The sequence below is a fragment of the Lutra lutra genome, chromosome 7, assembly GCF_902655055.1.
Source record: "Lutra lutra chromosome 7, mLutLut1.2, whole genome shotgun sequence".
Classification (NCBI taxonomy): Eukaryota; Metazoa; Chordata; class Mammalia; order Carnivora; family Mustelidae; genus Lutra; species Lutra lutra.
The window spans coordinates 22849301-22872219 of NC_062284.1; positions in this window are offsets into that span (position 1 = coordinate 22849301).

Here is a 22919-nt window from a genome sequence, read left to right on the forward strand (position 1 = left end):
ATGAACCATGAGAGACTGTGGACTATGAGAAACAAATAGGGCTTTAGAAAGGAGGGGATGGGAGTTAGGTGAGCCTGGTAGTGGGTATTAAGGAATGCACTTCTGCATGGAGAATTGGGTGTGGTGCATAAACAATGAATCTTGGAACACTGAAAAAATAGAATAAAAATAAATAAATAAATAAATAAATAAATAATAAAAAGCACTTTTGTACATAAAAAAGAAATTATTACAATTTCTGTAATGCCTGTATTAGTAATATATAGCTACACATATGTAACCTATGAAGGTTTATCAACACTTTGACAATGTTCCCCATGTAATTTGTGTACAAAATAAATATCATTAGTTTAGCATTCCCTTTTTCCAGGTGAGACACAAATCCTCTGGGATTTTCCAGGTCTGGAAAGATAAATTACCCAATGGGAAATTTCATTGCTTGTTTGAGAGCAAAAATGCTGCACTAAAATTGATTTTGGGAAATTGTCAATGCCTGCCAAAATATCTGAACCCATGACTAAATGGGATTTCTGTGAAAGTATAGTCACCTATTTAAGCAAAGTAACAAAAGATTTCAAATGCAAAAATATAAAGATATGTAGTTTTAAAAATTAGTTAGGAGAAGGGAGTTGGGGGAAATTGGAAGGGGAGGTGAACAATGAGAGACTATGGACTCTGAAAAACAATCTGAAGGGTTTGAAGAGGTGGGGGGGTGGGAGGTTGGGGGAACCAGGTGGTGGGTATTAGAGAGGGCACGGATTGCATGGAGCACTGGTTGTGGTACAAAAACAATGAATACTGTTATGTTGAAAATAAATTAAAAAATGATTAAAAAATAAATAAAATAAAATATTATACCTCTGGATAACAAAAAAAAATTGATTTTTTTTTAACTTTTGAGGAGATAAACCTTTTTAAAGAAATCAAAGATCTGATAAAGACCAGTTGAAGCACAGGAAATTATTTTTATACAAAAATCTTGGTTTCACAAGCAGAATATAAAAATTAAAGAAAAATATTTTCATAATTTCCATTAACAAAATAATCAGTAATCTAGGAGAACTGTGTTGTTTTCCTTGGGAGAGAACTATATTGTGATTTTTCATCAGAATATACTTTTTAAAGGTAAAAAAAAAAAACCAAAACAATTTAAAATATATCCATCTAATCATTGCCAACTTTCACTGCACAAGAGAAGATTCCTTTTCCACTACTACTTTCCAACAGGCATTCTTCAGCTGTTTTTTAAATGTGCATTTGATTTTTATCTTACTCCTTTCATCTTTCTCATTCTGGAATAACCAATAATTCACATTAGGATAAGGTTATTCTCTTTATCCTTAACAAAATCACACCCTTCATAACTTTCATTATCAAAAAGTAACTTTACTTCCTTTGCATAGACATTTTCTTTATCATTGTTAATCCTAGTAATGCCATTTACAAATACTGATTCAACTTTTAACTAGTAGTCATCTGTTACATAGAAACATACAAAGGAAGCAGGGTTCTTTGTTTGTTTGTTTTGTTTTAAAGATTTTATTTATTTGAGAGAGAGACTGCATGAGAGGGGACAGGTCAGAGGGAGAAGCAGACTCCCCACTGAGCAGGGATCCCAATGTGGGACTCTATCCCAGGGCTCCAGGATCATGACCTGAGCCAAAGGCAGTTGCTTAACCAACTGAGCCACTAGGCTCCCCTAAAGAAAGCAGTTTGTAAAACTGTCTGCCACATACTGTTATTTTGTGGCAAATTTATGAACACACTATTTCACCATTTCCTAGGGATATATGCCTTTTTATTGAACAAATCTCACCTTTATTAGCAGACTCATATACATTTAGCTTCTCTATATTGTATAACATAAAATGTCAAAAGTAGACAAACTCATTTTTAATTATTAATATTTAAATACTTTATTGTATTTGGAACTCATCTAGATATTTATTAAATATCCACCATTTACCTTAACTTAGTATCGTTTCAGGTTTTAAGTCACCAAATGTGTTTTGAAATATTTTTAACTAGACATATTGTGAAACATAATCATTGTAGAAAAGTTCATTTATAAACTTGTATCCCACTCACATCTGTTTTAATCCACTTGTTTTTGTCAATAGGTCATGAAAATTTCATGAGCTAAACAAAAAAATGTAGCCATTATCTTGAGTTATTGTTCCTGTTGACAAATTAAGCAAGCATTAAACAACAACAACACAGGAGAAATTACCCTAAAAATTTAAAGATGATGCTTATTTTTGTTTTCTTTTTGACTTACTACTATGTTTGACATGCATCAAGTACCTTATTTAATGTACATTTTTAAAATTGGATTTATAGCTTCTTAATCTTAAAACCCTATTAGAGATAATATGAGCTTGGCTGATTACTAAATGCAGGTAGAAAGAAATTTTATATGTGCATTTTATTTAATAGTGATAATGCTAAGACATACCTATTTTTATTTGACCAAAAGTTTTGAAACCTAGCTTTGTTTACCAATGTTTACCTCAAGTAAATTTCACATAAATATATTTGCTTCATTTTTATATTTCTGAAAATTGGAGGAATACTCAATTTATATAAGCACTCATTACCCTAAGCCAATTTGAATAGAAGTTCTTTAAGGAATTTTATAAATTAATTTAATATCATTAAGAAATAAAAAATGTAACATACATAACATACATGCAGCTACATACTTAAATTTACAGACAGATGTAGGGATCTTACAACTTTCATTCTAAAAACTTATCCCTGACTCATTAAAATGTAATACTACAATCTCACTAGTGTAATACCACTTTATATTTCTATTTGAATTGTTTTTCTGGAAAATGAGTACTTAAGTTTGCCTGTCTTCCAATATTTGTGGAGGGGATTGTTAAGGTTTTGTTTTGCTCTGACATATAATCTGATAATGCTATGCACTAAATTTTAAGCCAGTGATTGAAAAGACATCTGTCAGCTATCTGAATGTGTCCAAAAACCAGCTGAGAGAACAAAATAACCAGTTCTATTTTCAAATACCCTTTTGCTCTTTTTTTTTTTTTTTTAATCATCAGATGGTGACTTTGTTGGGTTTGTTTGTTTGGGGGGGTTGTGTTTTAGTCCCTCAAGAGTCCTTAATAGAAGATAGAGGATCTAAAATTCAAGTGACTATAGTGTACTGAGGGACTGAAGTAGGAATAGAAGAATGACCAGAGTGAGCAGAGGGACAAAGAAAATAGGGGTTTAAAGGTGGATATATCAAAGGACTTATAGGAACTGAAGGAAAGTTCCAAAATCGGTAACAGGAGGAAGTAGGAGCAGCTGGGATAAGAAGGAAGATGTTTAAGGAACAAATAAAATAAGATGAAAATAGAGAGGGAGGCAAACCATAAGAGACACTGAACTCTAGGAAACAAACTAAGGTTGCTGGAGGGGAGGAAGGAGGGATGGGGTAACTGGGTGATGGGCATTAAGAAAGGCACGTGATGTGATGAGCACTGGGTGTTATATGCAACTGATGAATCACTAAATTCTACCCCTGAATAATAATAGAGTATGTGTTAACTAAATTGAATTTAAATAAGAATTTTTTTAAGTTGGATGCTTAACCAACTGAACCATCTAGGCACCCCAAATTTTATTCCCTTTTTACTTTCCCCCATCATAGGAAGCACTTTTATCATTAAGTAATTGTCTTTCCATTAAAATAAATAAAGAACTTTGAAGCTCAGCTGGAAAGGCACGAGACTCTTGATCTTAAGGTTGTGAGTTCAAGTCCCAGGTTGGGTGTAGAGATTACTAAAAATAAATAAATAAGTAAATAAATAAACTTTAAAAATTAAGAACTGTAAGAGATAATCTTCAAGGGACTTTTAGGAACTGGTATTTTAGCTAATGACAGAAGGAAGACATGAGGAGGAAGAACCCTGTGCAACAGTATTCACTTCAACCCTAGGTAATGTGCTGATTCCTAAGGCTGCACGTAACAGAGAAGCTTAGTTGTGGGTGAGGGTAGAGAATTTGTGTCCCAACTTCTTTGCAAAGTCATCTTGATCAGATTTTCCCACCTCTGTTGAAATTGTTTAAAAATTATTGTCAAGGAAATTATGGGATAACAAAAAAAAAAATAGGGAACAAGTTTGGGAAGATTTTAAGTTTACTGAAGAGTCCCTTGAAGTCCCCAGTTATCTTTAGTAAATTCATGGCAGCAGAAGGCAAGCAAACTGAGCTGGCAGTGCATCTAATAAACAGTGATTCAAGAATGGGGTTTGTAGTCCACTGGGACTAGACTTGGGACTCTAACATAACTTATGCTTGCCTGGGACTCTTTGTGCTGGTCTCAGCCTGTTGACAGTGATGCAACCAGCTCAGAATGCCTAGGGGGTGCTCATCTGGACTCAGGTTGCTCTTTCAGAACCAGTATTGCTGCTAGACATGACCTTGTGATTCTTGTTATGATTGCAAGATGCCCTCAGCAATAACCATCAGGGAACCTTGAAAGAAAAAAAAAAGTTTATTATTCATAAGTCTTGAGGGTCCATGGAATGCTTTGGGCCACACAGTGAGGTTGCAGGTAGACAGACAGAGACAGAGACAGAGAGAGGTGTTCTGCGTTTTTTTTTTTGTTGTTGTTGTTGTTGTTATGGTTGGGGGCCTAGGGATGCACAGGTTTACTCATTATTGGTGAATTTAAAAGATGGTGGTTCTTAAAACATGAGAAGAGTAAAGGAAAACAAAACAACAAAACTCAACCAAGTGGTCAGTCATATAAACCAAGCAAACATCTCTAAACAAAGGAATTTCAAGGGAGGCATCCTGCCTTTTTGTCTAGTTCTGTGGTTGACAATGTGTTTGTTGGAGATAGCTGCCTTTGAAGTAAATGCCTCCACAGTCAAAGCTTAAGGCAGGCACTTGCATTAAATGTTTGTTTGTTTGTTTGTTTGTTTGTTTGTTTAAATTGGCAGGTTCTTGTACTACAAGGACTCTGACCCAGCTGCTAACAGAAAAACTGGTACTCTACCCCACCTCTATGTGTGATTCTAGAGCATACTCAAAATCTCATGAATCAAAGTATATCCCTACCATCTACAAGGGACATTTGTCTGGACCAATGATTTAGGGATTGGACTCACCAATGGATCCCTAATCGGTCATTCAGAAGTGAAGACAAGTACTTCAAAGTTCCACACTTATGGTTCTGGGTGAAAGTTCTGGGACTTCATGATGAATCTGAGCTGACTTGTGGCAGTATACCTGTCGAAGAAAATGTTTAAAGGGTTTTTTAAAAAAAGAGATTAAATTTCTGCAATGGAGGAAAAATATCTCTGTATAGAAACAGGATGAAATTCAAATACAGCAAGTGCAGCAGGGAATTTAAACTCAAGTGAGACTGATGTGGGTGAGTGGGTAGAAAATTAATACTGAGGTAAATAAATGAGATTCTATCTAAACTGATCTAACAAGATTCTTACTGAAGACAGGGTGTGTTGATCAGTTATCACCTGGTGGATGCTAGAGAATGAGATACCTGATTAAGTATTGATTGTCATCAATACATGTAGGATGAGAAATTTTGTCAACAGACTTAGCAGGGTTCAAACTAAGGATTTTACAAGGTAATGCACAGGAAATTTCCTAGGAGAAATTTCAGAAGTCTAATATTTGATAAGCAAACAATAAAAATAATAATAATAAATTATGTCACTTCCAAAGAGAAATAGGATAGCTATTCCAGAATGGAGGTAAGTATGAGTATGTCTGGAATACAGAATAGCCCTTAGGGCTTCTCATAGTATTAATGGACAAGTGACTAAGGTCAATGGGAAATTTTAAAAAATCAATCCAAAAAAGACTAATAATGACCCAGACCATTGAGAAATAAAGGTTTGGATCACTCCACTAGCTAATGTGCTTGCTGATGGAAAGGAAATACAAGAAGGGAATTAGAAGAAGGTAGCTGTAAATACCACATACTACCATGTAGCCATATGTAAATGAGAACTGTAATTGTCATTAATATTTCCTTCTTATTTTGTTATCAATATATTTATTATGTGTGTGCCCATGTCTTTTAATTTATCTCTCTTATTCTCTTATCGTGTAGTATGAGATATTGACTTCATAACATAGCATTTGAGTATTGTTAATTTTGCATCACACTATTTTTTAATTTTTATTTTTTTTTCATTATATTTAATTAGCCAACATAGGACACCATTAGTTTTTGATGCAATGTTCAATGATTCATTAGTTACCTATTACACACTACTTTTATGAGGTATCTGGAAGAAGAGTAAACATCATTAAAGGAATTTACCTTCTTTTCTGGGGAAAGGTTAGTGTGTTTTTGGATTACACAGGATACATCTATCATGTCAGGAATTGTGATCTTGTTATTGTTTTTATTTGAAAATTAAGTATGGTTGAAGGAATTGGTATAGCTGTTGAGTAAGAAGGGGTGGACTTGTGATAGTTAAAGTTACCAGTTCACTTGATTGGGATAAGAAAGTCAGTGCTACAACATTGTTTCTGAGGGTATCTGTGAGGGTTTCTCTATAAGGAATTAAATTTAATCAGTGACTTAGTAAAGAGACCTTCCTCTCACCAATGTGAGAAAGCTACATCTAATATGAATTTAGAGCCACAATAGAACAAAAACATAAAGGACAATTTCCTTCTCCCCTCCTTGAACGGGGATTTCTATCACTGCCTGCCCTAAATAATTGAGATTCTGTTTCTTGGGCCTTTGGCCTCTGGGACATGACACCAAGGGCCCCCTCATTCCCTGGGCTTTTTTTGGGACTAGGAGTTACACCACACGCTGCCTCTGGTTCTCAGGATTTCAGCCTCAGACTTAGTTATATCACTGGCTTTCTTGGTTTTCCAGTTAGCTGAGGGCATATTGCAGAAATTTTGTTCTCTGCAACTGTCTGAGCCAATTCCTAAAATTAATTAATCAAATCTTATTACTATCAGTATATCTATCTATCATCTATCTATCTATCATCTATCTATCTATCTATCATCTCTCTATCATCTATCTATATATCTATTGTCATATATCATCTATCATCTACCTATCACCTATCTATATCTATCTATCATCTATCTAGCTACCTATTATCTATATCTATCATCTATAATCTATCTACCTGTCATCTATGATCTATCAGCAGCAGCATCTATTCTATAAATTTTTGTTGTTTTGGAGAAACACAAAAATATTACGTTGAGATATTCAGAGTAGTACTAGAGAACATAATTTAAAAAGATGAGATTTCTGGACTGATTCTAGGGTTTTTGGAATCACTCCCTAATTTTCTGGATTCAATTATGCTAATGACTATTTCCATTAATAAAGACAGCACTATTTGTGTACGTTGTGAACTGTATATAGAAATATGCAGAGTATCTGCATATTATTTTTGGAAATTTGTTATTTCTTTTGTTATTTTTATTTAAATTCAAATTTTCATACAGTGTAATGTTATTGTTTTGTATGAATACACATAACTCTTATTTTATTAAAAATGTATTTGCCTACAGAGAAATATTTTAAATAGAGTACGTGCTTATGGAGAAAATAATTCCACCTACACGTATTTCAACCTTTCATTAGAGAACGCAGGAAACCTTTAAAGATGCATGTTCTACAGAAGTAGTGTTTTTTTTTAATTTTTGTAATTTTATTTTTATTATTTATTTATTAGAGAGGAAGAGAGAGAGAGCCTGACATGGGACTTGATCTCACAACCCTGAGATTATGACATGATTTGAAACCAACAGTAGGATGCTTAACTGAGTTACCCGGGTGTCCCATATAGTGCATTAGTTTCAGTCTTTTCCCATTCTGTCAGTTGTCTTTTGGTTTTGTTGACTGTTTCCTTTGCTGTGCAAAATATTTTTATTTTGGTGAAATCCACTAGTTCATTTTTGCCCTTGTTTCCCTTGCTTTTGGCGATGTTTCTAGGAAGAAGTTGCTGTGTCTGAGGTTGAAGGGGTTGCTGCCTGTGTTCTCCTCAAGGATTTTGATGGATTCCTTTCTTACATTGAGGTTCTTCATCCATTATGAGTCTATTTTCATATGTGCTGTAAGGAAATGGTCCAGTTTCATTTTTCTGCATGTGACTGTCCAATTTTCCCAACACCATTTGGTGAAGAGACTGTCTTTTTGCCACTTGACATCCCTTCCTGCTTTGTCAATGATTAGTTGACCATAGAGTTGAGAGTCCACTTCTGGGCTCTGTGTTCTGTTCCATTGATTTATGTGTCTGTTTTTGTGTCAGTACCATACTGTCTTGATGATGACAGCTTTGTAATAGTATTTGAAGTCTGGAATTGTGATGCCACCAACTTTAGCTTTCTTTTTCAACATTCCTCTGGCTATCTGAGGTCTTTTCTGGTTCCATATAAATTTTAGAATTATTTGTTCCACTTCTTGGAAAAAAATTGATGGTATTTTGATAGGGATTATATTAAACATGTAGAATGCTTTACATAGCATAGACATTTTCATAATATTTGTTCTTCTGACCCATGAACATGGAACTTTTTTTTCCATTTCTTTGTGTCTTCCTCAATTTCTTTCATGAGTATTCTATAGTTTTCTGAGTACAGATTCTTTGTCTCTTTGGTAAGGTTTATTCCTAGGTATCTTATGGTTTTGGGTGCAATTGTAAATGGGATTGACTCCTCAATTTCTCCTTTTTTCCTGTCTTGTTGTTGGTGTATAGAAAAGCAACTCATTTCTGTACATTGATTTTATATCCTGATATTACTGAATTCCTGTATGAGTTCTAGCAGTATTGGAGTGGATTCTTTTGGGTTTTACACATAAAGTATATCATCTGCGAAGTGTGGGTTTGACTTCTTTGCCAATTCAGATGTCTTTTATTTCTTTTTGTTGTCTGACTGCCGAGGCTAGGACTTCTAGTACTATGTTGAAAAACAGTGGTGATAGTGGACAGCCCTGCCATATTCCTGACCTTTGGGGGAAAGTTCTCAGTTTTTCCTCACTACAAATGATACTTGTTGTGGGTTTTCATAGATGACTTTTATAAAATTGAGGTATGTACTCTCTAGCCCTGCACTGTGAAGAGCTTTGATCAAGAAACCATACTCTACTTTGTCAAATGCTTTTCCAGCATCTATTGGGAGAATCATATGGTTCTTGTTCTTTCTTTTATTAATGTATTGTATCATATTGATTGATTTGCAGATGTTGAACCAGCCTTGAAACCCACCAATAAATCCCACTTGGTCGTCGTGAATAATCTTTTTAATGTACTTTTGGATCCTATTGGCAAGTATTTTGGTGAGAATTTTTGCATCTATGTTCTTCAGGGATATTGGTCTGTAATTCTCCTTATTGATGGGGTCTTTGGTTTGGGGATCAAGGTAATGCTGGCCTCATAAAATGAGTTTGGAAGTTTTCCTCCCGTTTCTTTCTTTTTTTTTTTTTTTTTTTAGCGGGGGGGGGGACAGTTTCTGGAGAATAGGTATTAATTCTTCTTTAAATGTTTGGTAAAATTCCCCTGGGAAGACATCTGGTCCTGGGCTCTTGTTTGTTGGGAGATTTTTGATGACTGCTTCAATCTCCTTACTGGTTATGAGTTTGTTCAGCTTTTCTATTTTCCTACTTCAGTTTTAGTAGTTTATATGTCTCTAGGAATGCATCTATTTATTCCAGATTGCAAAATTTGCTGGCATATAGCTACTCATAATATGTTCTTATAATTGTTTGTATTTCTTTGGTGTTGATTGTGATCTCACCTCTTTCATTCATGATTTTATTAATTTTGGTACTTTCTCTTTTCTTTTTGATAAGACTGACCAGGGGCTTATCAAACTTATTAATTCTTTCAAAGAACCAGCTCCTAGTTGTGTTGATTTGTTCTACTATTCTTTTGGTTTCTATTTCGTTGATTTCTGCTCTGATCTTTATTATTTCTCCTCTCCTGCCTGGTTTAGGCTTTATTTGTTGTTCTTTCTCCAGCTTCTTTGGGAGTGAGGTTATGTTGTGTACTTGAGACTTTTCTTGTTTCTTGAGAAGGGCTTGTATTGCTATACACTTTCCTCTCAGGACCACCTTTACTGTATCCCAAAGATTTTAAACACTTGTCTTTTCCTTTTCATTTGTTTCCATTATTTTTTAAAAATTCTTCTTTAATTTCTTAGTTGACCCATTCATTCATTAGTAGGATGCTCTCTAGCTTCCATGTGTTTGAGTTCTTTCCAAACTTTCTCTTGTGGTTGAATTCTAGTTTAAAAGCATTGTGGTCTGAAAATATGTAGGGAATGATACCAATATTTTGATACCAGTTGAGACCTGATTTGTGACACGAGATGTGCTCAATCTGGAGAATTTTCCATGTGCACTAGAGAAGAATGTGTATTCTGTTATTTTGTGATGGAATGTTCTGAATATATCTGTGATGTCCATCCAGTCCAGTGTGTCATTTAAAGCCTTTATTTACTTGTTGATCTATTGCTTAGATGATCTTTCCATTTACTATATGGGGGGGTGTTAACATCCCATACTATTATTGTATTATTGTTAATGTGTTTCTTTGTTGTTAATTGGTTTATATAATTGGCTGCTTCCATGTTAGTGGCATAGATATTTAAAATTGTTAGATCTTTTTGTTGGACAGACACTTTATGTATGATATAATGTCCTTCCTCACCTCTTACTAAAATCTTTTGCTCAAGATCTAATTTATATGATATAAGAATTGCCACCCCAGCTTTCTTTTGATGTCCATTAGCATGGTAAATTGTTTTCCACACCCTTACTTTAAATCTGGAGATGTCCTTGAGTCTAAAATGAATTTCTTGCAGACATCATATCAAAGGATCGTGTTTTTCTTTATTTATTTCTTTTCAGTGTTCCAGAATTCATTGTTTATGCACCACACTGAGTGCTGCATTCAATACATGCACTCCATAAAACCCATGACTGGGCTCACCCAACCATCCACCCTCTTCCCCTCCAAAACCCTCAGTTTGTTTGTCAGAGTCCACAGTCTCTCATGGTTCATCTCCCCCTCCAATTTCCCCCAACTCACTTCTCTCCATCTCCCCATGTCCTCCGTGTTATTCCTTATGCTCCACAAATAAATGAAACTATATGATAATTGAATCTCTCTGCTTGACTTATTTCACTTAGCATAATCTCTTTCAGTCCCATCCATGTTGATGCAAAACTTTGGTTTTCATCCTTTCTGATGGAGGTACAATAATCCATAGTATATATGGACCAATACTTCTTTATCCATTCAACCGTTGAGGGGCATCTTTGTTCTTTCCACAGTTTGGCAACTGTGGCAATTGCTGCTATGGTCTTTGGGGAACAGATGGCCCTTCTTTTCACTACATCTGTATCTTTGGAGTAAATACCCAATAGGGCAATTTCAGGGTAATAGGGAAGCTCTATTTTTAAATTCTAAAGGAATCTCCACACTGTTTCCTAAGTGGCTGCACCAAGTCGCATTCCCACCAACAGTGTAAGAGGGTTCCCTTTTCTCCACATTCTCTCCAACACATGTTGTTTACTGTCTTGTTCATTTTGGCCATTCTAAGTGGTGTGAGGTGGTAACTCAATGTGGTTTTCATTTGAATTTCCCTGATGGCTAGTGATGATGAACATTTTTTCATGTGTCTGTTAGCCATTCATATGTCTCCTTTCGGAAAGTGTCTGTTCATGTCTTCTGTCCATTTTTTTGACATGATTATCTGTTTTGTGTGTGTTGAGTTTGAGGAGTTCTTTAGAGATCTTGGAGGTCAGCCCTTTGTCTCTATTGTCATTTGTGAATATCTTCTCCCATTCTGTGGGCTGCTTCTTGGTTTTGTTGACTGTTTCCTTTGCTGTGCAGAAGCTTTTGATCTTGATGAAGTTCCAAAAGTTCATTTTCGCTTTTGTTTCCTTTGCCTTTGGAGACATATCTTGAAAGAAGTTGCTCTAGCCGATGTTGAGCAGGTTACTGTCTATGCTCTCCTCTAGGATTCTGATGGAATCGTGCCTCATGTTGAGGTATTTTATCCATTTCAGTTTATCTTTGTGAATGGTGTAAGAGAATGGTCAAGTTTCATTCTTCTACATGTAGCTGTCCAATTTTCTGAGCACCATATATTGAAGAGATTTTTTTCCCACTGTATATATTTTCCTGCTTTGTCGAAGATTATTTGACCATAAAGTTGAGGGTCCATATCTGGGCTCTATACTCTGTTCCAGTGGTCTATGTGCCTGTTTTTGTGCCCGTACCATGCCATCTTGGTGATCAGAGCTTTGTAGTAAAGCTTGAAGACAGGGAATGTGATGCCCCCCGTTTTGCTTTTAATTTCCAACATTTTCTTAGCAATTCGGGATCTCTTCTGGTTCCATACAAATTTGAGCATTGTTTGTCCCAGCTCTTTGAAAAATGCCAGTGGAATTTTGATCACAATGGCAGTGAAAGTATAGATTGCTCTAGGCAATATAGACATTTTAACAATGTTTATTCTTCTGATCCATAAACATGGAATGGTCTTCCATCATTTTGTGTCTTCTTCAATTACTTTCATGAGTGTTCTGTAGTTCCTTGAGTTCAGATCCTATACCTCTTTGGTTAGGTTTATTCCCAGGTATCTTATGGCTCTTGATGCTGTAGTAAATGGAATAGATTCTCTAATTTCCCTTTCTGTATTTTCACTGTTAGTGTATAAGAAAGTCACTGATTTCTGTACATTGATTTTGTATCCTTCCACATTACTGAATTGCTGTATGTGTTCTTATAGTTGGAGGGTGGAGTTCTTGGGTTTTACATATGAAGTATCATGTCATCTGCAAAGAGAGAGAGTTTGACTTCTTCATTGCCAATCTGAATATCTTTTATTTCTGTTTGTTTTCTGATTGCTATTGCTAGAATTTTTTGAAAAAGATTTTATTTATTTATTGACAGAGAGAGAGATCACAAGTAGGCAGAGAGGCAGGTAGAGAGAGAAGAGGGGAACCAGGGTCCTTGCTGAGCAGAGAGCCCAAAGTGGGGCTCAATCCCAGGTCCCCGAGATCATGACCTGAGCCAAAGGCAGAGGCTCAACCTGCTGAGCCACCCAGGCTCCCCCAGAACTTCTAATACTATGTTGAACAAGAATGGCGAGTATGGGCATCCTTGTTGTGTTCCTGATCTCAAAGGGAAGGCTGTCAGCTTTTTCTCCATTGAGGATGATACTTGCTGTGGGTTTTTCATAAACAGATTTATGAAATTGAGGAATGTTCCCTCTATCCCTATACTTAGAAGCATTTTAGTCAAGACTGAATCCTATCTTGCCAACTGCTTTTTCTGCATCGATTGAGAGGACCATGTGTTCTCCTCTCTTGTCTTATTGATTTGTTCTGTCACATTGATTGATTTGCGAATGTGGAACCACCCCTGCATCCCATGGTAAATCCCACCTGGTCATGGTGGATAATCTTTTTAATGTACTGTTGGAGCCTATTAGCTAGGATCTTGTTGAGAATCTTAGCATCCATATTCATCAGGGATACTGCTCTGAAATTCTTTTTGGTGGGATCTTTGACTGGTTTAAGGATCAGGGTAATGCTGGCTTCATTAAAAGAGTCTGGAAGTTTTCCTTCTGTTTCTATTTTTTGAAACAGCTTCAGGAAAATAGGTATTATTTCTTCTTTGAATGTTTGATTTAATTCTCCTGGAAATCCATCAGGTCCTTGGCTCCTGTTTTTTGGGAGGTTTTTGATCACTGCTTCAATCTCGTTACTAGGTATTGGTCTATTCAGGTTGTCAATTTCCTCCTGATTCAGTCTTGGAAGTTTATAGGTTTCCAGGAATGCATTCATTTCATCTAGGTTGCTTAATTTATTGGCATATGATTGTTGATAATAATTTCTGATGATTGTTTCTATTTCCTTGGAGTTAGTCATGATCTCTCCCTTTTCATTCATTATTTTACTATTTTGGGTCCTTTCTCTTTTCTTTTGGATTAGTTTGGCCGAATGGTCTATCAATCTTATTGATTCTTTCAAAAAACCAGATTCTAGTTTTGTTGATGTTTTCTACTGAATCTCTGGTTTCTTTCTCATTGATCTCTGCTTCAATCTTGATTATTTCCCCTCTTGTGTGTGTGGTTGGCTTAATTAGTTGTTCATTTTCCAGTTTTTTAAGTGTAAAGATAACTGGTGTATTCTGGATTTTTCAATTTTTTGAGGGAGGCTTGGATGGCTATGTATTCCCCCCCGTAGGACCACCTTTGCTGTATCCCCTAGGTTTTGGAATGAAGTCACTTCATTCTCATTGGTGTTCATGAATTGTTTAAGTTCTTTGATTCTTGATTGATCCAAACATTCTTAAACATGGTGGTCTTTAGCTTCCAAGTGTTTGAGTTCCTTATGAACTTTTTCTTGTGGTTGAGTTCCAGTTTCAAAACACTGTGGTCTGCGAATACGCAGGGAATAATCTCAATCTTTTGTTATCAGTTGAGCATTGATGTGTGACCCAGTATGTGGTCTATTCAGGAGAAAGTTACATGTGTACTCGAGAAGAATGAGTATTCTGTTGTTTTACAGTGGAATGTTCTCTATATACCTATGAGGTCCATCTGGTCCAATGTGTCATTCATTACTCTAGTTTCTTTATTGATTTTCTGCTTGGATTATTTGTCTATTACTGAGAATGGTGTGTTAAAATCCCCTACTATTAATGTATTCATGTCAGTATGACTCCTTATCTTGATTAACAATTGTCTTATGTAGTTGGATGCTCCAGAATTGGGGGCATAAATATTTACAATTGTTAGATCTTCTTGGTACGTAGACCCTCTAAGAATGATGTAGTGTCCTTCTTTATCTCTGAGTACAGCCTTAACTTAGAATCTAATTTATCTGATAGGAGAATCCCTACCCAACCTTCTTTTGAGGCCCATTGGCATGAAAGATGATTCTCCATCTTTTCACTTTCAGTCTGGATGTGTCCTTAGGTTCAAAATAGTTCTGTTGTAGGCAACATATGGATGGGTCCTGTCATCTTATCCAAGCTGCAACACTGTGACATTTTATGGGAGGGTTTAGGCTATTCAAGTTGAGAATGATTTTGAGAGATACGTTTTTATTGACATCATGTTGCCTGTGAAGTCCTTGTTTTTATAGATTGTCTCCATAACTTTCTGTTCTATGACACTCTTGGGTTTTTTCCTCTTTTATAGAACCCCCCCCCTTAATATTTCCTGTAGTGCCAGCTTGGTGGTCACATACTATTTTAAACCTTGTTGGTCTTGGAAGCTCTTTATCTTTCCATCCATTATGAATGTCAGTTTTGCTGGATAAAGTATTATTGGCTGCATGTTCTTCTCATTTAGTGAATGAATACATCTTGGCAGCCCTTTCTGGCTTGCCAGGTTTCTGTGGACAGGTCTGACATTATTCTGATGGGCTTTCCTCTGTACTTAAGGAATCTCTTCTCTCTAGCTGCTCTCCAGAGCTTCTGTCTAAAATTATGATTCCTGTTTCACAATGAGGAGTTTGGAGGTGTTTCTAGATTCTATGATCTTAGGGGTGCCCATTCTGCCTTTAGGGCATGAACCCTGGTTCCATTCCCCCGATTGGGAAAATTTTCATGGAGAATTTTTTCAACAATATCCTCTAGTCTTATTTATTTCTCCTCCCCCTCAGGGATCACAATAATTCTGACGTTGGAACGTTTCACGGTGTCATTTATTTCCCTAATTCTGTTTTCATGACTTCTAAGCTGTTTGTTTCAGGCCTCCTCCTGATCCTTTTTCTCTATCAGTTTGTCCTCTGGATCACTAATTCTATCTTCTGCCTCTCTTACCCTAGGTGTTAGAGAATTTAGATTATATTGGAACCTATTGATAGCATTTTTTAACTTCTTCCCCTGTGGCTTTCACTTCTTCCTTAATCGAATCCATGTTGTCATTAATGGTTTTCTCCAACCTAGCCATTGCCTGGATAATTGTTGCCCTGAATTCCCTTCCCGACATGCTGTTTATTACCATATCTAATAGCTCTGATGGAGAGGACACAGTCTCCGAACTTTTCCTCTGTTGGGCATTCTTCAGCCTACTCATTTTTTTTTTTCATCCTACTCATTTTGATAAGAGATGGCTAGTGGATGTGTCCTGGAATGCTTCTGAACAATCAGGGGTCCTCACCAAAAAGAAAGAAAAGAGAAAAATAAGAGAGAGAGAGACAGGAAAAAGAAAAAGAGAGAGAGAAAAAAAACAGCCAGAATAAGCCCCAAAGATAAGATTTCTAAGGTATATAAACAAAAATGGACAAACAAGAAGAACAACAAAGCAAATCACAAGAAAAAAAGAACCAAGCCAAAATGAACTCCAAGTATAAGATTCATATGATACCAGAACAAAAACAAATACACAGAAACAATGGCAGAAGAAAAAGATGGGAGGGTAGTTATAAATCCTTAGTGTGGGCGAGGAAGATTATTTTGATTCTTCCAGGGTGTATCTTGATATCTTTGTTAAAGGACTCAACTTTCCAGAGATAAAGGGGGATTAAAACTGGTTTATATAAAGGGATAGTATTCATTGGGGAAAGATGATAACCTTGAAGCTTATCTCTATATGAATATTAAAAAATAGGGGCACCTGAGTGGCTCAGTGGGTTGAAGCCTCTGCCTTCGGCTCAGGTCGTGATCTCAGGGTCCTGGGATCGAACTCCACATCAGGCTCTCTGCTCAGTGGGATCCTGCTTCCCCCGCCCCCACCTGTCTCTCTGCCTACTTGTGATGTCTCTCTCTCTGTGTGTCAAATAAAGAAATAAAATCTTTAAAAAGAAATAAAAAATAGAAAATAGAAAAGCATAAGAAAAACACAGGTATGCAAGTTGGTGCAGCCGTTTTGGAGAACAGTGTGGAGATTCCTCAAGAAATTAAAAATAGAGCTTCCCTATGACCCTGCAATTGCACTACTGGGTATTTACCCCAAAGATACAGATGTAGTGAAAAGAAGGGCCATCTGTACCCCAATGTTTATAGCATCAATCGCCACGGTCTCCAAACTGTGGAAAGAACCAAGATGCCCTTCAACGGATGAATGGATAAGGAAGATGTGGTCCATATACACTATGGAGTATTATGCCTCCATCAGAAAGGATGAATACCCAACTTTTGTAGCAACATGGACGGGACTGGAAGAGATTATGCTGAGTGAAATAAGTCAAGCAGAGAGTCAATTCTCATATGGTTTCACTTATTTGTGGAGCATAACAAATAGCATGGAGGACATGGGGAGTTTGGAGAAGGGAGTTGGGGGAAATTGGAAGGGGAGGTGAACAATGAGACACTATGGACTCTGAAAAACAATCTGAAGGGTTTGAAGAGGTGGGGGTGTGGGAGGTTGGGGGAACCAGGTGGTGGGTATTAGAGAGGGCACGGACCGCATGGAGCACTGGGTGTGGTACAAAAACAATGAATACTGTTATGCTGAAAATAAATTTAAAAAATGATTAAAAAAACACAGGTATATGTATGAAGAAAGTTGAAGTTAAACGGTTATTACAGAATTTGTTGTATTGAACCTCTCGTGATGGTAAATAAGTTAAAAAAGTTAAAAAATTAAAAAGAACGAGAATAGTGGGAACGAATTAAAAATAAAAGTTGTATTTATGACGTATACAGATTTTAGGTCAATATAGGGCGCTTAATAACTTCTTTTCCCCTGATATTGGGGTTTTGCAGTTTTATGGGGATCCTGTGGTGGTTGTACTCTCATTTTTTGTTTTGTTTTATTTTATTTTGTTTTGGTTTTGGGGCCTGGCTTTCTGGGGGAGGGGTCTGCCACATTGTTTTTCAGGCAGTCTTGCTTCAGTTGAGTTCTCCTGCCCTCTATCAAGTGTCTGGGCTCTGAGGAAATTGGTTTTTCAGGCTTTTGTTCTCGGGAGGTTCCCCCCCCACCCTGCTTGGTGAATTTTGGTGGTTCTTCCAAGGTTTAGAGGAAAGCACACTGCACCCAGACATTTGTCTCAGAAAGAAGCTTCAGTCTGTTCCCCTCTGGGTGGTCCAAAGTACATAGATTCCCTCCCTGCCACCTCCCACCAGCAGAGCACATCCTTAGCCATCATCTCTGGGGTCGCAGGAGCTCCTGCTTGTTTCTGCACCCTGGTGCTACCAAAACCTTGAGCAATATTGGTCCAGGGAGCTTGCTTCCAGTGGCTGCCTTTGTGGGGCTGCTGCCTGGGCAGGTCCAGACCACCGGAGAGATCCCAACCAGAGAAAGGGCGCTGAGATTTTCCTGTTGGCCAGCTGGGGCTGGGAGTGTTCAGCCTCTCAGCCAGACTTAGAGATCACTGCTAGCACCTGCTTGGACCTCTCTCAAGGGAAGGTGTGGAGCCCAGCTTGGTCCCAGCCACACAGCCTCTTGCAGGGTGCAGAAGTCTGTGGTTCTAGAGAGCACTGGCTGGCATCCACCCAGACTCTCATATTCCAGAGGTTCAGGGACCATTGCCTGGATGCTTCGCTGCACTCTCTCTGGCACAGCACCAGCGGTGGCTGTCCTGGGTCCATGGGCTTAAACCCGTGCCCGTGACTGCCTGATTCCACCAGTTTCCTCTTAAGATCTTTTGCTCTGAGTGATTTTAACCAGACTCCAAGTAATGCTGGTGCCCAGTCACAGGATACTCTCATTACGTACATGGAGTATTACTTTCCAATGGTTGACTTCTGGTGGTTCCCTTCTCCTTCTGTTTATCCTCTGATATCAGTCCAATTGATCAATTGATTATTCAAACTCCACTGCTTTAACTCACCACTGGCATCTTCTGGCCCCACAAAGATCCAGAAGTGTATAATCCTGCATCTCGGGAGATTTCATGGGTGTTCAGAGTGTTCTGGTGAATAATCAGCTCATTTTAGGGGACCGGTTGAAACAGCCTCTCCTATTTCTCCACCATCTTGTCCCCCAGCACTGTTTTTGTTTTTAATCTCTTCTGATACCCTGTGTCTTTTGATTGGGGAATTTAGCCCATTTACATTCAGGGTAACTATTGAAGGATAATAATTTAGTACCATTGTATTGCCTGTATTGTATGTTACTGCATATTGCTTCTGTTCCTTTCTGGTCTTTTATTTTTAGGTTCCCTTAGAGGACCCCTTTCAATATTTCCTGTAGGGCTGGTTTGGTGTTAGCAAATTCTTTTAGATTTTGTTTTTCCTGGAAGCTTTTTAGCTCACCTTCTATTTTCAATGATAGCCTAGCTGGATATAATATTATTGGCTATATATTTCTCTCATTTTGTGTTCTGAATATATCATGCCAGTCTTTCTGGCCTCCCAGGTCTTTGTAGATATGTCTGCTGCCAATCTAATATTTCTACCAGTGTATGGTACAGACCTCCTGTCTCTAGCTGCTTTCACGATTTTCTCTCTGTAAGTGAGACTTGTAATTTTGCTATTAGTTGACAGGGTGTGGACCTACTTTTACTGAATTTGGGGGGGGGTGTCTCTGTGCTTCCTATATTTTGATGCTTGTTCCCTTTGCCATATTAGGGAAATTCTCTGCTATAATTTGCTCCAATATACCTCCTGCCCCCCTTCTTCTTCTGAGATCCCAATTGTTCTAACATTTTTTCATTATATGGTATCACTTATCTCTAATTCTCCCCTCGTGGTCCAGTAGTTGTTTTCTCTTTTCTTTCAGCTTCTTTATTCTCCACCATTTGGTCTTCTATATTACTAATTCTCTCTTCTGCCTCATTTATCTGAGCTGTAAGAGCTTCCTTTTTTACTTTTTTTGAGACTATTTTTCTTTTTAATTTAATTTTACTTTTTCAGTGTTCCAAGATTCATTGTTTATGCACCACACCCTGTGCTCCATGCAATACGTGTCTTCCTTAATACTCACCACTAGGCTCTCCTAACCCCCCAGCATACCCTCCAATACCCTCAATTTGTTTTTCAGAGTCCAAAACCTCTCATGTTTCATATCCCACTCTGATTTCTCCCAATTCACTTTTCCTTTCCTTCTTCTAATGTCCTCCGTGTTATTCCTTATGCTACACAAGTAAGTGAAACCGTATGATAATTGACTCTGCTTGACTTATTTCACTCAGTATAATCTCTTCCAGCCCTGCCCATGTCAATACAAAAGTTGGGTATTCATCCCTTCTGATGGAGGCATAATATTCCATTGTATGTATGGACCATATCCTCTTTATCCATTCATCTGTTGAAGGACATCTTGGATATTTCCACAGTTTGGCGATTGTGGCCATTGCTAGTATGAACATTGGGGTACATATGACCCTTCTTTTCACTACATCTGTATCTTTGGGGTGAATACCAAGTAGTGCAATTGCATGGTCATAGGGTAACTCTATTTTTAATTTTTTGAGGAATCTCCACATTGTTTTCCAAAGTGGCTGCACCAACTTGCATTCCCACCAGCAGTGTAAGAGGGTTCCTCTTTCTCCACACCCTCTCCAACACTTGTTATTTACTTTCTTGTTAATTTTGGTCTTTTTTAACTGGTGAAAGGTGGTATCTCAATGTGGTTTTCATTTGAATCTCCCTGAAGGTTAATGAAGATGAACATTTTTTTTTTTCATGTGTCTGTTAGCCATTTGTATATCTTCTTTGGAGAAGTGTTTGTTCATGTCTTCTGTCGATTTTTTGACATGATTATCTGTTTTGTGTGTTTTGAGTTTGAGGAGTTATTTATAGATCTTGGATATCAGCCTTTTGTCTGTAGTGTCCTTTTGCAAATATCTGCTCCCATTCCGTGGTTGCCTCTTTGTTTTGTTGACTGCTTTCTTTGCTGTGCTGAACGCTTGATCTTGAAATTACAAAAGTTCATTTCCACTTTTGTTTTCTTTGTGTTTGGAAACATGTCTTGATAGAAGTTGCTGTTGCCAATGTCAAAAAGTTTACTGCCTATGTTGTCCTCTAGGATTTTGATAGATTCCTGCCTCACTTTGAGGTCTCCCATCTATTTTGAGTTTATCTTTGTGTACGGTTTTAGAGAATGGTCACGTTTCATTCTTCTACACATACCTTTTCAATTGTCCCACCACAATTTATTGAAGAGACTTTCCTTTTTTCCATCAGATATTTTTTCCAGCTATATTGAAGACTATTTAACCATAGAATTGTGGGTTCATATCTGGGCTCTCTACTCTGTTCCACTGGTTTATGTGTCTGTTTTTGTGTCAGTACCATGCTGTCTCGGTGATCACAGCTTTGTAGTAAAGGCATTGTGAAACCCCCAGTTTTGTTTTTCTTTTCCAACATTTCCTTCACAATTCAGGATCTTTTCTGGCTCCATACAAATTTTAGAATGGCTTGTTCAAGCACTTTGAAAAATGCCGGTGGAATTTTGATTAGGGTGGCATTGAAGGTATAGATTGCTCTGGGCACTATAGACATTTTAACAATGTTTATTCTTCTTATTCATGAGCATGGAATATTCTTCCAGTTTTTTGTGTCTTCTTCAATTTCTTTCATAAGTGTTCTGTAGTTTCTCGGGTACAGATCCTTTACCTCTTTGGTTAGGTTTATCCCCAGGTATCTTATGGTTCTTGGAGCTATAGTAAATGGAATTGATTCTCTAATTTCCCTTTCTATATTCTCATTGCTAGTTTATAAGAAAGCAACTGATTTCTGTACATTGATTTTGTATCCTGCCTCATTACTGATTTGCTTTATGAGTTCTAGAAGTTTAGGGGTGGAGTCTTTTGGGTTTTCCATATAATGAATCATTTCACCTTCAAAGAGAGTTTGACTTCTCTTTGTCAGTTGGAACACCTTGTATTTCTTTTTGTTGTCTGATTGCTGTTGCTAGGACTTCTAATACTATGTTGAACAAGAGTGGTGACTGTGGGCATCCTTGTCGTGTTCCTGATCTCAAAGGGAAGGCTGTCAGCTTTTCCCCATTGAGGATGATATTTACTGTGGTTTCTCCATAGATAGATTTTATGAAGTTGAGGAATATTTCTTCTATCCCTATCCTTTGGTGCATTTAATTAGGAATGGATACTGTATTTTGTCAACTCTTTTTTCTGCATGAATTAAGAGAGGATCATGTGGTTATTCTTTCTTCTCTTATTGATTTGTTCTATCACGTTGGTTAATTTGCAAATGTTGAACCACCCTTGCAACCCATGGATAAACCCCACCTGGTCATGGTGGATTATCATTTCAATGTACTGTGGATCCTATTAGCTAGATTCCTGTTGAGAATCTTTGCATCCATATTCATCAGGGATACTGGTCTGAAATTCTCCTTTTTGGTGGGATGTTTGCCTGGTTTGGGGATCAGGGTAATGCTGGCTTCATAAAGAGTCTGGAAGTTTGCCTTCTTTTTCTATTTTTTGAAACAGCGTCAGGGTAATTAGTATTTTTCTTCTTTGAATGTTTGGTTTAATTCTCCAGGGAATCCATCAGGTCCTGGGCTCTTGTTTCTTGGGAGGTTTTTGATCATTGCTTCAATCTCATTACTAGATATTGGTTTATTCAGGTTGTCAAATTCTTCTTTATTCAGTCTTGGAAGCTTATAGATTTCCAGAAATGCATCCATTTCTTCTATGTTGCTTAACTTTTTGGCATATAATTGTTGATAATAATTTCTGATGATTGCTTCTATTTCCTTGGTGTTAATGTGATCTCTCCCATTTCATTCATAATTTTATTAATTTGAGTCCTCTCTCCTTTCTTTTAGATTAGTTTGGCCAATGGTTTATCAATATTATTGATTTTTTCAAAGAATCAGCTCCTAATTTTGTTGGTGTGTTCCACTGTATCTCTAGTTTCTAAATCATTGATCTCTGCTCTAATCTTTATTATTTCTCTTCTTGTCTTGTCATGGGGTTGGCTTAAATTGTTGTTGATTTTCCAGTTCTTTAAGGTTTAAAGAGAACTGGTGCTTGGGGCATTTTCAATTTTTTTGAGCGAGGCTTGGATGGCTAT